The following is a 13,793-nucleotide window of genomic DNA, read 5'->3' on the forward strand; positions in this document are numbered from 1 at the left end:
GGGTCAAAGAGAAAAGAGTGAAGTCATGCATAAAGATTTAGATGTCAATATGTCAGTGTTATGGTCATGCTCCAAGTGTTTCCCTTTCTCAAAATCACCCTCGAGAAAAGACCCCTGACCTTCTTCGCTCAATTAAGGTTTTTGAGAACTGTTAATGAACTGATTATGATGTTAAATATACAGATAGAACTTATTATTTACGCAGGGGAATTAACAATGAGTATACATACTAATTGCATAATAGGTTCACTACAGTAAATATTTGCCCAACCTGTGGTTTTCCTTAAGTGTTCATTTTTAATTCCTCTCATGAATGATCATTCATGCGTGATTTAACTGTTTCAGCTGGGTCAATACTACAAGAGCCTCACAGGAGTCTGAATCGATGTAATTTTTTTTTCCTGTTTCGACTGTGTTGACCAGACACACACTCACGCACACACAAACACACACGCACAGAAAGCAAACAGTGCATTAATATTCAAAACAGCCGGTGGGTGAACCTGTGTCTGAATTTCAGCAGCTTGTTCGTTATTTCGTTATTCTTTCAGCCTCACTTTTCAGCAGCCGCACAAAAGGAAGGAAATGCCTTCTTGATGCTAATAAAATCCTCTCTCCAACACCCCCAAAAACGACAACAAAGCTCAAAGTGATGTTCAAAGGCGCCCCGACATATTGACATTTAGATATAATGAAAACGTTTAATGGGCTGTTTTATCAGCTGCAAACAAGCAGAGAGCAAAAAGTGCCATCGTGTTTGTGTTATGATTTGTGTGGCTGCTGAGAGCAGAAGTGTTACAAAGCGCCCAAAGGGGTCAGGATGCATATAGTTACTACGTGGAGCGGGCTACTGATATTAGCATTGACAGAATAATGGAACCAAGTGCTAGCCGGCTTTCTGCCTCTGGCATCTAATGGTTACAGCATTGAAGTACACAGGGGCCACATGGAGGGAGAGTGAACCCTTACAGCTGATGAATAGAGACAGTGTGTGCATGGTGTGTGTGTATGTGTGTCTGATTCGCTCTACAGGACTCTGCTAGATTATCATCTGTTCGGTGGAATCTGATACGGAGGGGAAACTGGCATCAAAGGCAACGCTTCATCAAGGAATCTGTTTCTGTCAGCCTCCCTCTTTCTCTTTCTCTCTCACACACATACAACTATAGACACACACATACACACACGCACTTATTAAATAAATATATATATATATATATATATATATATATATATATATATATATATACTCTCAGCCCCTCAGCTGTAAACACATGCATATGCATACTGTACACACACAGAGCCCAGGGCAGGGGAACTGGGTGTGTGAACCCTCAGGAGAGAGATGTCACGATGGCAGACAGACCAGATGAAAATGAATGCAGAGTTTTCTGCACCGCAGATCGGAAAACAAGACACTTCTGTGCACACTGACTGGCTACATGCTGCTGTTTATTTTGGGTTGGAGAATGTAATTATTTGGTTGCCTTTGCAGCTGTTGATATTATTAATGAGTTATACTCTCAGCTGGAAACTGTTCAATATGATTTGTTGTGGGGGGTAAATATGGGATGAACACTTAGAAAGTCAGATAAAAGCCTTTGTTTTGTTCAGATGTGCAAACAGACGTATCTCAGTGCTGCACTTTTAGCTTTGGAGCAGATTTTCGAGTTGTGTTCGATTTCAGTTTCAAAGTACAACTAAAGGATAGTGCTCCGAAGAGCGTGCAACTCTGCAATGAACATTAGAAGAAATATCTGAGTGTCTTCAGGGGCTCTCACACTGGCAGTTTATTCTGAATCTTGGAGTTTTTCCACATAAATATTTTGTTAACTGAACACTTTTTTCTGAACGCGAGTCCAAACAAGACACCTGAACTCGCTGGTCTGTGGTTAGTTTGAGTTTGTTAAACTATGTTATGGCTGGCCTGCAGTCAGAACACAATCCAGCCTCCTAATGGAAGAAAAATTCTTGAGTTCATATCACGGTAACCTCATTAGCAGCATTCTTACATTGTTTACAGAGAAACAAACAAGGACAAAATGCCTCATAGATACATGTGTAACAACCTAACTCAACTACAGGCCATGTGATAATTACCACTTAAAGTTGATTAATTGATTAGTTGATTGTCAGAGATACTCTGCAACTGATTAATTGGCATTTATTACACAGCTTTGTTGAACACTTGATTCTGATTACGATATTCTGAGGTTTGTTATTTCTGAATAGTAGCCTGTTGCTGGAAGGACTTGAGGACAAATGTAAATAGTTCATTTTAACATTTAAAATCAATAAAATCACCTTTACATCAACATTTTGAGTCAAATTACATATTTTTTCATGTAAGTAGCTATGTAATAAGCAGGACAATGTACAGTGAGCGGGTCATTATTGTGAAATAAACCCTGACAGGCTGACACAGGTCCTGCAGTATCACTTACTAATTAAGGGAAAAATATCAGTCACTTGTTGCAGCTTCTAAAATATTAGAAATTGTTGATTTTTCCAAATTTTTATGATGATTAACTGAATATTTTTAGGTTTATGACTGTTGGGTGAATTAAACAAGCAATCTAGAACACTGAAAGAAACTTGTGACTATTTTATGACATTTTTGAAGTAAACAATGAATAACAGTAATCATCAATAACCACTTTACAATACGACTATCCTTATAAATGGTTTATAATTAGATTATTAATCAGGCTGTAACTGCTTTATAAATAATTAATAAACTGTTTCAACACATTAGATAAAAAGAACAGTGACCTGTTACTTGCCAAACGGTGAGCCCACATTTATCTGTACTGTTAAGCCTCTGTTACTTTGTTCTCCATCAGCCAGTATTTATTCCTGTCAGCCTCATCACATAATAGTTAATAGGTTATTAGCTATTAATCACTGTCAGCATATCTTAATAGTATCTTAATAAATTAATTTAGTATCAAATTAACATATAAAATTGCCAGATTCATAGTCTAAGGCTTTGGCAGTATTGTTTATCTTGACATTTTCAGCATGCAATGTTTTATACTTTACTATAAGGCTATTATTGCCAGTTACAAATGATATTAACTCATTAGTAACATTAATTAATAGTAAGCAGTAACTGGATCTTGCCAAATAATGAGCAAACATTGATGTATGAAAACTATGTTATAACTTGTTTATAATTGTTAATGATTTATAAATAATTTTCAACCTAATTAAGAAGCTAATTCTAAAACATTTATTATCATTTTAGTCTTGCAGTGTTACTGTAAAGTGCTATGAAAAAGTATAATTTGGTGCACTAATGATAACTTTTAACTTAAAGAGTGCTTTTCTTCTTCTTCTTTTTTTTTTTTTCAAAAAATCTTTGTGGTTTGTACATGTGACTGTGCTCACTTCAGCTGGGCTCGTGCGGCCCCACGATGATGAAGGTCAAACAGGTGCCGACGTGGTTTGCAGCTGCACCTTGATAGGAGGAGCAAAGCATTACGAAATGAACCGCAGGTCAGAACAACAGTAAAAAGTCCAAAGCAAGCAAGCTTAGCAAAGGGTTAGAGGGAGGGGGGGCAATCAGATTTACAGGTTCTGACTCACCCGAATCCGGTGTTTGTTTATGGTCAGCCTGTCTTCCCCTTGCAGTCCTGTGTTGTTCATTTAGAGTATGGATTTCTTATTTGTGCAAGTTTAGAATATACTGTATCATATCTGTTTTAGATCTCAGTTGGTAGGAGGCAAAAAGATATTTATATGAGTCATTACTTAGTTAAAAATAATAGACGCTTAGTGAAACTGTAGTGTAGCTGATAAAAAAGCTGGTAAATAGGTTCCAGCAGCTTTTTTTTCTTCCTTGTGGCTTCCTCTGGCAGAGTTAGTGGGATGGTGGTGTTCATTAGGTAATTAACTTTCTGCTAGTGTATTGGAGACATTTGGGAGTATAGAGTTTCTTGGCTGACAAAATGTTCAATTCCCAGTCAAAAACTGTCTGTCTGTGTGTGATAAACTGGGGACACACTTCAATCTCACCAGCAAACACAGTTTCAGCTTGTGCTCACTCCTAAATAACCCACTCTGTCTGCACTCTGATACGTCGAGATATACGGCCGGATTAGGTGTGCAGCAACGATAGCTGAAAATGCTGCTCGGTGTAGCTGGGAGTTTTCTCGCCTCATCTGGACCGTGATAAGAGCCACCATCCGTGAGATGACGATACCGCAGTTGTATTAATTTCAGCTCAGCGCCCCTGACTTTTATGTTTAAGATTCAGGCACCAAAAACTCTTCCTCTGCCAAAAGATTGTCTGCATCTGCTGCCGCCAGCTACTCTGCAGTTTTGACACCAGTTTGATCATCTGTTCTGAATTTGAAATGCTCCTCACTCAAAGTGTTCACCTTGAGGGCTTCTGCCAAGCCACCGGTCACGACGCCTCTCCCTACTCCGCCTCCCCCGGTGGAAGTGAGACCGTGTGAGTGTGTGCGCATATGCCTGCAGGGAAGTGAGTGTGTATACTGTACTGTGCGAGTTAATGTGTGCACCAAGCAGACATTAACACCCTCTCAATGTCAATGACTCCTCGTCATAGGGAAAGTCAGCGAGCCACTGATGGACTCACTATAACTGTCCCTGTGAGGCAGACAGTACTGTGTGTGCCTGAGACAAGGTGACACAGGAAACAGTCCTCTACTCATGACTGATGGCCAGAATTAACTGTCCCGAACTCACTAATGTTCTCCTCTGGAGGTGATCATGAGATGAAAAACATGTCCAGACTAAACACAAAGCGAGGACAGTTGCTGCACTAATCTGCTGCGGAATGACCCTTTTTTAAAAGCAGATTGTATAAACACATCCTGCTGAATGTAGAACAACACCTCTGTCACTGAAGTGAATGGACAGTGAGGCTTTGGCTTATGCAATATCTCTCCTTTTGTGTCCAAACACACAGTTCAGAGTAATTGCCCTACAGTTCGTGCCTCCACCTTTGTTAACACTGAGAACATGATATTCTCCATTCCCTGCCTTTTCTTTAATACAGTTTTAATCAAAACAAACTCCCAACTGCACAGTGAATATTTAAAGGAGAAACCTGTAATACATTTACTGCAATTTATCATAAAATCATCCTTTAAAATTTCTAATCCGGACCTAAAATAACTTTTCCTTTCACATTAATTAGAATTCAAATTAATGCAGAATGTTTGCCAAATGAGTAAGTGCCTGTTTATGAGTTGTAAGAAATTATTAACAACCTTTTAGAGGAATTAATAGTTAAATTGAGCAAAATGTTAATGGTGCCTGTCAGGCTGGCAGGCTGAAACTGGGCTTTTGATTTCTGGATAATGGGCTTAGCTTTACATTGACAGACAAGTGACGGTTATAAACAGCTGATCAATTTACAGTGTAAGGGGGACGACAACTCGCTTCAACCATCGATCATATAATAAATAGTGCTTCAACCTATTTAATATACAATCTATGGCTCCAGCTCGCTATTTGGACTGCTGTACTCCTTCATGGACATGCAACAGCTACATATTGCTTCTTTAAAAAACTTTCTGTTCTTCAGCCTGCGTCAGAGGCTTTTGTTACCAGGAGCCAGAGGCCAACCTCAGCGTCTCTAGGCACTCTTATCTTATCCACGCTGAGAAATGGCTGTGAGAAGGCTTTGTGACAAATGGTGAGCAGAACAGGCCTTTATTGGTTTCAAGGAGAATTTTTGACGAAATACTGTAAATAATCATGGCTTCAACAAAGGCAGAGTCCTCAGGGAGCTCATTTATGGCGTAAATTGCACAACTCATCCATTCATTACAGAAATTGCACAATCCAGGTATCGCAATATTTCAAAGGGGGGTGTGGTGTTTTTATGAATTTCTCCCTTTCTCCCATCGTCTGACAAGTTGAAAGTGTGAACAGTTTCTCCCACTTGTGATGATTAAACGTGAGGGCTCACCTAGGAGACTCACTGCCTCCAATATGCACCAGAGATGTATTATACCTGTGCACGCATGAACAGCTGCACACAGACACACTTTCTTTTGCAGTACACACCCTCAGAATAATGTTCACTGTCATGCAAAACCATAAAGAGCTCACAACTGCTGCCCCTCGGCCAGGTTTTCATGCAGACACAGGTTTTTTTTTCACGGAGGAGAAGGCTTTTGTGTCAGTGAACAAAGGGAATCTCCTTCCTCCTCTGCTCCTCTCTCCCCCAAAATCCTATCATGTGCCACCATTCGGCTCCCACACGCCTGTTTCCAAGTTACCGGCCGCGTCGGCTGCCAATCTCGCTTAATTGCCTCCTGTGTAAAGTGATGGCTGAGGAGCGCCGATGAGAGCGAGCTGTCCTCGCCTTTTCCTGCAGCTCGCTCACCGCTGCCTCACCAAAGGAGAGACTCCACCTGAGAACAGCCCTGTATACCTTTGGGAGATTACACAGTTGTGTTGACCCAGTGTGAAACTTCAGTAACCAACCTGGAGGCTTATGGTGCTGTGTGGAAAAAAGGAACAGAGCTGCAACGACTCATCTATTAATCAACTGTTACATTAATCACCAACTTTGATGCTGGATTAGTCAGTTTGAGTAACGTTTTAAGAAAAACAAAGTCAAAATTCTCTAGTTCCAGCCTTTTAAATGTGAATATTTTCTAGTTTCTTTATTCATTTCTGACAGTAAACTGAAATTTTTTGGGTTGTGGACAATACAGGACATTTCATCTACATTTTTCAGCATTTTCTGACATTTTCTAGCCCAAACAATGAATCAATTTCTCAAAAAAAAAAAAAAAAAAAAAAATCAACAGATTAATCGACACTAAAAAGAGCATTAGTTGCAGTGCCAGTCTCTTTGATGTATCTAGGGGACTTTTAATTTTGGGTGAGAAACTGTTCAATTTAGAAAAACTGCTCTGTGAGGACATTTAAGAGACACTAGGGGATGGGAAGCACATGAAAATGAATTGCTTTGAATAGGAAATGTCTTGTTAGAGGTAACAAAGTAAAGAACAGACAGCTGGCTCTGTTTGTTTTAACGATAAGCAGCTTTCCTCACTAACCTTGCTCCAGCTTGTAGAAAAAGAAAAGCTCTTTTTTTCGCTCACACTCCCGGTTGCAGAATTCACCACCCTGTTGCTCCTTGTTTCCTCTTCCTTTGTTGCGTCTTCCTCACAAATAGATCCTCCTCATCCTCGGGACCGGGGCTAGAATTAACAGCTCATGAGGGAAGCCAGGCGGAAGGGAAAGAAAACACACCAGAGAAGAAAAGAAACACACTCTTCTCGCCCCTAAGTCCTCCTTGGCAGTGTATCCCCATCCGTCAGAGCACGGCGACTGAGAGAGTGTGAGGAAGAGAGAGAGAGATGAAACGATACGGAGTAAGTGGGCGAGTGAGTGAGAGAGAAAGTGAGAGAGGGAGGGAGGGGGAGAGAGAGCTTGTGTGTGAATGCAGTTGAGGGTGATCCTCTATACTGTCTGAGCTGCTGTTTATCCCTCTGTCTGTCTCCTCTGGATGCATTCCTTCCCGACAGAAGCCACGAGGTCAGCTGCTTTTACAGTAACGAGATTTGGTTTCCTCTTGAGGGAAAAGACTTCCTGTTACTTCTCCACTCAACTTCCCTCATGAGTGAAATCAGCCAGCGTTTTATGCTTTTTAAAAGCCTTTCTCTCCTGCTTTCTCCGTCTCTTGCAAAGACAACCCCACTCTCTATTTCCCTCTTAATTTATTAACAACCTTGTGACAGTTAATCTCCTTCTCTCTCCCAACACTGCCCGTCCAGAGGTTGGGTCCACTGGCAAGGAATGCGCTGCAATTTAATTTCGAATAAACACTGTATAAAGCTACAAACAAACAAAGGCGGTCATCCGCATATTCACAAAATACAGATGCAATTTGCATGTGTAAGGAAAAAAGGCTCAATAAACTGCTACACTGACTGAAGAGATGCATGGTTTGTGCACATACAATAAGAAAAAAAATAAAAGTGCATTAATGGAGCATGTCACACACATGCATCATCTGAGGGCGTGTTCACGCTCGCCTTGTTTAGTCCAGTTGAACCGCACCCTAGAGCATTTAGCCCCTTGTTTGTTTTGGTCTGTGTGATTCCAGACTTGAACTACCGCTCTCTGGTTGGCCTCGAAGGGGTGGCCTCAGACCTCTATCAAGTAACCTCTGGATTGGGTAATTTCTGGTGTGAACACCATTCAAATGAATGGAGGGCACTGCTACGAGAAACACTGTCCGATGAGGGAACACATCAGGACATAAAGCATGAGTCTGCTCATTCATGTAATCTGCCACCTGGAAAAATCATCCCTAGTAACCAAAGCTTATGGGGAACCAGTCTAAATGCAGGTGGTGTCATTGTTCTACAGTCATTACGCTGTGCAATCAACATTTACTTGATAATGATTAGTTTATCCATTTCCACTTCAAAGACAACACTTTGGACTGCAGGAGATTGTTATCTCTTTAACTATTATCCGACAATTTGAAGACATAACAATTAGTCGATCAATTGAAAATAGATTAACTTATAAAGAAAATCATTATGTGCAGCTCTATTGCATTTCTTGATAATTTTGTTGACAGCACAGATGATGCTTAAGTGCGATACCAAAGGCAAGACTGGCTTGCTCAAGGGCACTAAGGGACTTGTTGCACCTTCTGGCCTCCTCCTAGCTCTATTCATTAACACTTTTGATGCTGATAGTAGGTCAGAAGGGTAGAAAATAAATAAATAAATTGGTCACCAGCGTGCTGAAAGTCATGATGCAATTATGGTAAAACAGTTCCGACCTCTGTACAACAACCAACAACTACTATACCTACGTAATAAAAAACATTTTAAGGCATGTGGAGGCAAACTTATTTTCTAGCATGCAGGGCGGTCTACATGGCACTGCATTGTGAGCCCCCTAGAGGGCACTTCATCCTGTGCCATTGGGCCACTCTGGAAAGCATTTTATCTTGTTTGTCTCCCATAGGGACATCCACGGGAGCATTTTTGTTGTGTTCTTGTGCATGGAGGCACCATATTGGAAACCCCCACTCCAGAAGTCCACCAGTGGTCAACACTAAATTAAAACTATCTAAATTATTGTTAAAATTAAACTGAAATATCACTTAACATCTCACTAGTGCGAACTGTCCTGTAACATTTACAGGCATAGAGACAATTGTAACCGGTGACTTCTTGTCTTGCGAGTTTCAGCACAGCCTGTGTGTATGAACATGGTGTATCTGTGATACTCTGCCTTTCTTCTCTGCTCTGTCGACTCTTGGTGTGACATGGCAGCCAGAGAGCCTAAGCGTCTCATGAGTACAGTGCATACTTGGGTCAATATGCACATGAAGCGATGGATCAATCAGGTCACGCACACCAGTGAAAGGTGATTCAGGGGCCAACCTGACAGCTTCCTCACTTATGTTGATAAAGTGTCAAAATGTCATGAATCACACAGACAGACACACACACTGCGGGCAAAGTGACAGAAATCCTCGGTCACACCACAGATGAAGTGATAGAGAAATCTCTCCGCAGTGGGGAAACGAACCGTATGAACATATGGCTGTGTCATCTTGACGCTGCACGTTCGCCCGCTGACCGGGTGAGCGGGAGGTGCTCCCGTGGAGCACTGTGGGTACTGTGCCGTCTCGACCGGCGGGTGATGCTCCGGGACACATGGCCGCATGCAGCAGGAGGAGGGGAGCTCTGATAAGGACCGGTTTCTGAGAAAGGGAGGACAGGTTGACAGGGAGGCTTTAGGCAGGTTGAGAAGGGACTGAGCTGTATGATGTTCAGCCAGGAGGAAGTATGCACAGGAGCGATATAATGCAGCCTCAGTGTGTGTGTTTGTGTGTTGTAACAGCTCCTGCCTAACCTGCTGATATGTGAGTGTGGAGGATGAGTTACCGTATTTTCTTTTGTGTCTGTAAAGATACCAAAGGAGTATGGCTGCATTTGCTCCTATTAGGGATTTGATGCCTGCAAAATGTTCCAAAAAAGTTTGGACTGAGCCATGTTTTTTGACTACAAAGCCACACTGTTACACACTGTAACATGTGCAGAATGTGTCTTGGCAGTGTGTCACTAAAATAAGCAGGGACATCGCTGAAAAAGACGTTTTGTCTTTGTACTGTGTCCAACTTAACAAAACTCGAAGGATTTGCAAATATATATTTTTTTTATTCACATTTTTTTGCAGCTTTTTTGGAATCAGGGTTGCAGAATAACACAAATTCTAACACAAAACCCAGCCCAGCTTTTATCTGGATCTCTCTTTCTTTCCTGGACTCATCCTGCCAGCGGCTGCATGCTTTTGCTTTCGTTTGCCTTTAATTTTGTTGTGCGTTTTACAACACCTGACACTTCAAAATGCTCACACATTCACATTTAAATCACTGATGTTACTGACTGACACTCCCCACAGTTGTAGTTATGTTTTTAGTTGTTACTTTATTGCAGAAAATAGCTTAATTAACCATCATCCATTATGTTTATTGTTTTGTGTTTGTCGTGGCCCTGTAGCGGGGTTATGACAGTGTCTACATGTGGACTTTTTGACAAAATAACTGAAAACACTCATGGCCAGTCATTTCCAACTCAGTCCAATCATCCACATGCCATCTTTTGTGCTGTTCCACATTTGTTTCCAAAGACAACAGTCAGCCAAAATCAGTTTTTAAAATCATATTGCATTTGTACTGCATGTGAACCAAAAACTATAAATGTGAAAATAAACATGAAACCATGACAAAAGCCATAAAAGATAATTTGTCACAGAAAAGAGCTGTGCTGAAATTCTTGCCAGGATTTCTGTTTTTATATGGCTCGTTCACCCACAGTGCCAGATAGCAAATATTACACATTTCCTTACAACTCTTATGAAATATTGAGCGGCTTGAAATGTACTCGGGAAATGAGGTCATCATAAATGAATGCAAAGCAGGGAAGCTGTGCGGATGGTTCGCTGGCGGCACTTAGTCACAAGATAATGTCTCTGATGACTGTACATCAGACACAAAGTATACCGACGTCTTTCATACTCTAATTTCACCAGTCATTGTTTTCCGTGGTTGGACATCAGTGAGAGTTTCACCTCCAGGTGTGCGCCCTCTCTGTGGACTGGAGAGTTTGTCGGTGGCCGTGCTGAGGTGCACGGTTGTATTCATGACAACCTCATTGCTTGAATTGTCTTCAACACAGCTGGGCTCATTAATAATACAAATGGCTGTGAGCATTAAAGTGTTCATCATCTCCATCATACCTGTGCCTTCTTAGGGATGGAATCAAAGTGATCCTGTTCTAGTTCCCGTTTCTGTTTCTGTTTCTGTTTCTGTAAAAACTTCCTCCCTCCTATGACAGATTCAAATGATAGAAGTTATTCTCTCTAGCGTGGCCTTTCCTCCTTTTCACCGAGCTCCGGGAGATTTCTCTGAATCTTTTTAGGCGGCTCCATAAATGTAGAGGATCAGCTTACACGGTCCACCATTAAACCTGCAGGGTATTTGATACAGATGTGACTTTCAATCTTCAAAAAATGAGATTTCGGCTTAGCTTTGTATTATATGGTCCAAGTGTAAGGAAATGACTTTTTGAAAGGGTTGTCTGTATTTCTTTTCCTTTTACCTGACTGAGACCCCCCCCCCCCCCCCTCTCTGGAGCTGGGTTATCTTCTATTACAGTGATGGTTTTTAAAATGAATTTAGGTTCTTATGCAAAATGTAGCCCAGCTATGAGTTAGTGTCCTCCAGCTGATGCTGCACAGTCCCAGTGGAAATAAAATGAGTGAATGTTGTTGTCAAGCTTTTCTCAGGGGCCCTGCTTAAGCGCACTAGATAGAGGTCAGAGGAGGCATGGGGAATTGTGCAAATCCCTGCAAGTCATTGCATGTCCTCTGGTCTTTAGATGGATGCCGCTAATAGAAACTTGCATCCAGCTGCTTTCTAATGACTCGACCAATCATTAAATGCCACTTTTGGACATTTAGGTGCATTTTTTTGCTTTTGCTTTGGTTGAATTAAAAAGGTCAGACAGGAAGAGGAAAAGTGAATTTGGCCATTTAATTCCCTAAATGAGAAGTAACTGTTAGAAGTAGGGCTATGACAGTATGGATATTTTCTTACCACCATGATAAAGCAACACAGTCCAATGGAATTTATGGATTTAAAGCAACTACCTTAGTAATTATTTTACTGGACTTTATCAAAGCATACTGTTGTGAGCTCCTTTAAGGAATAAGGCAGTACCGAAGTGTGCTGGGTGCATGTGCAAGTGCTCCCAAGATGCCTTCAGTTGAGTCTGTCGGCCTATCAGAGGCTGTGCTGATCCATAGATGTATTAATAGATCAATGCGCTGATCTCACCATGAGATTGACCCTTCAAAATAAAATTTGCAGTGATGACAGTAATGAGCTCAACTGCTCAGTAGGCATCACATGACCCAGCTTCCAAACAGCAACTGTCGATTCTTAGATTTGCAAACTAGCCTCTGCAGGTCTGTAGAACTTTGTTGAAGCAGTGCATGGGGCTCTATGAAGAGTGATAGAATTTGGAGCTGATTCTGAAGTTGGTATCGAAGGTCTGCAGGTCTGTCAAGCGTAACAGTTGCATGGAGCTCTTTGAAGCGTGAACTCTGTGTTTCATAAGTATGAAAAATGGTGTCTTTTTTTGTAGTCTTTCAGCAACAAAAATGCAAGAGCATGTGTGAGGAAGGAATTAAATGTTGTCTTTATCTGCTCTAACATAAACTGTGAATGTTAGCATGTACAGCTAACTGGCTTATCACCTGCAGTAACATTACCTCCAACAAAACTTGTGTTAGATACCACCGCATTTGACAAACTCATGCCTCATTCGCAAGGGTCACATTAGGAAGTGGATGTCAATGTCTAGGCCAGGTTAGCTTAGCTCTTATCCTACACAGCCCTTCAATAACATTATGCATTTAAGACCAGTTCACAGGAATCTCATTTTAAAATGTGTCAGATGAAAACATTTAAAAGTCAACGGGAGATGACTTCTCGGCTGGTTCAAGGAGTTAAAGCATTACCTTACATCAGCTAGCTATACAGCCAGAGACGACATTTTAACCGACAAAATCCGCAGCTGACAGCTGGAAATGAGATGCTGCTTTTGTTTACTGCTCTATAGAATCGAAGACCCAATGTTTAAAAAAATGACTGTGAATTTCCACATTAAATATGCCAAAGTTAACATTGTAAATATTATATGTGTAATGTCAGAATGTAAGGCTTAAATGACATAGCAGCAGTAACTAAGGAGGGCAGGACTTAGCAGCTGTTACTTGTTGCGTTGTTTTTCTTCAAATATGAGCATGAAAAGTAGGTTTTCGCCAGGGCGAGGCTGGTGAGGACACCCCACCTCCACCCTTTCATGTGGTTGTCACATGCTGGTGCTGACACAGTCTCGACTATAAAAAAAAAAGAAAAAAAAAAAAAGAATCAGACACAACATTGACTCTCTGTTCACCAATCCCCTGATGGGTGGTTGTCCACATGCTTTCCCTCATCCAGGCAAGTGTGTCCCCCTAATTGCCTCGAAGGTAGTGTTGCTTGTTGAGAAGCTCTAATCCCCATCTTGAAAGCAATGGGGTGTCGCATTAACATCAGCAATTACAAGATTCAATCATAAACTGCTCTGCCATCTGAAAAATATTAGGATAATAATTTTTTCCTCCTCCGAAAACAAACAAACCCAGTGAACACACTAATGTGCTGCTGAACGGGTGATAGCTTTTATGGCTTTTTTTTTTTTTTCTCTTTGAGTACTTCTTGTTCT

The 13,793-nt window shown here is 41.2% G+C and overlaps 1 protein-coding gene across 3 annotated transcripts in view; it reads right to left on the reverse strand.

Annotated features, from left to right (window-relative positions):
• Nucleotides 1-7,311, reverse strand: part of shisal1b (shisa like 1b) — a 72,751-nt gene extending 65,440 nt beyond the window's left edge. For all 3 annotated transcript variants that reach the window (XM_084734016.1, XM_084734018.1, XM_084734017.1), the window contains exon 1: nucleotides 7,047-7,311. The gene's annotated coding sequence lies outside the window, so the exon portion shown is untranslated. The remainder of the gene's footprint in view (nucleotides 1-7,046) is intronic.
• Between the last annotated feature and the right edge of the window lie 6,482 nt (nucleotides 7,312-13,793).

Source organism: Lutjanus erythropterus, chromosome 13, assembly GCF_056507025.1.
Source record: "Lutjanus erythropterus isolate fLutEry1 chromosome 13, fLutEry1.hap2, whole genome shotgun sequence".
Classification (NCBI taxonomy): Eukaryota; Metazoa; Chordata; class Actinopteri; order Lutjaniformes; family Lutjanidae; genus Lutjanus; species Lutjanus erythropterus.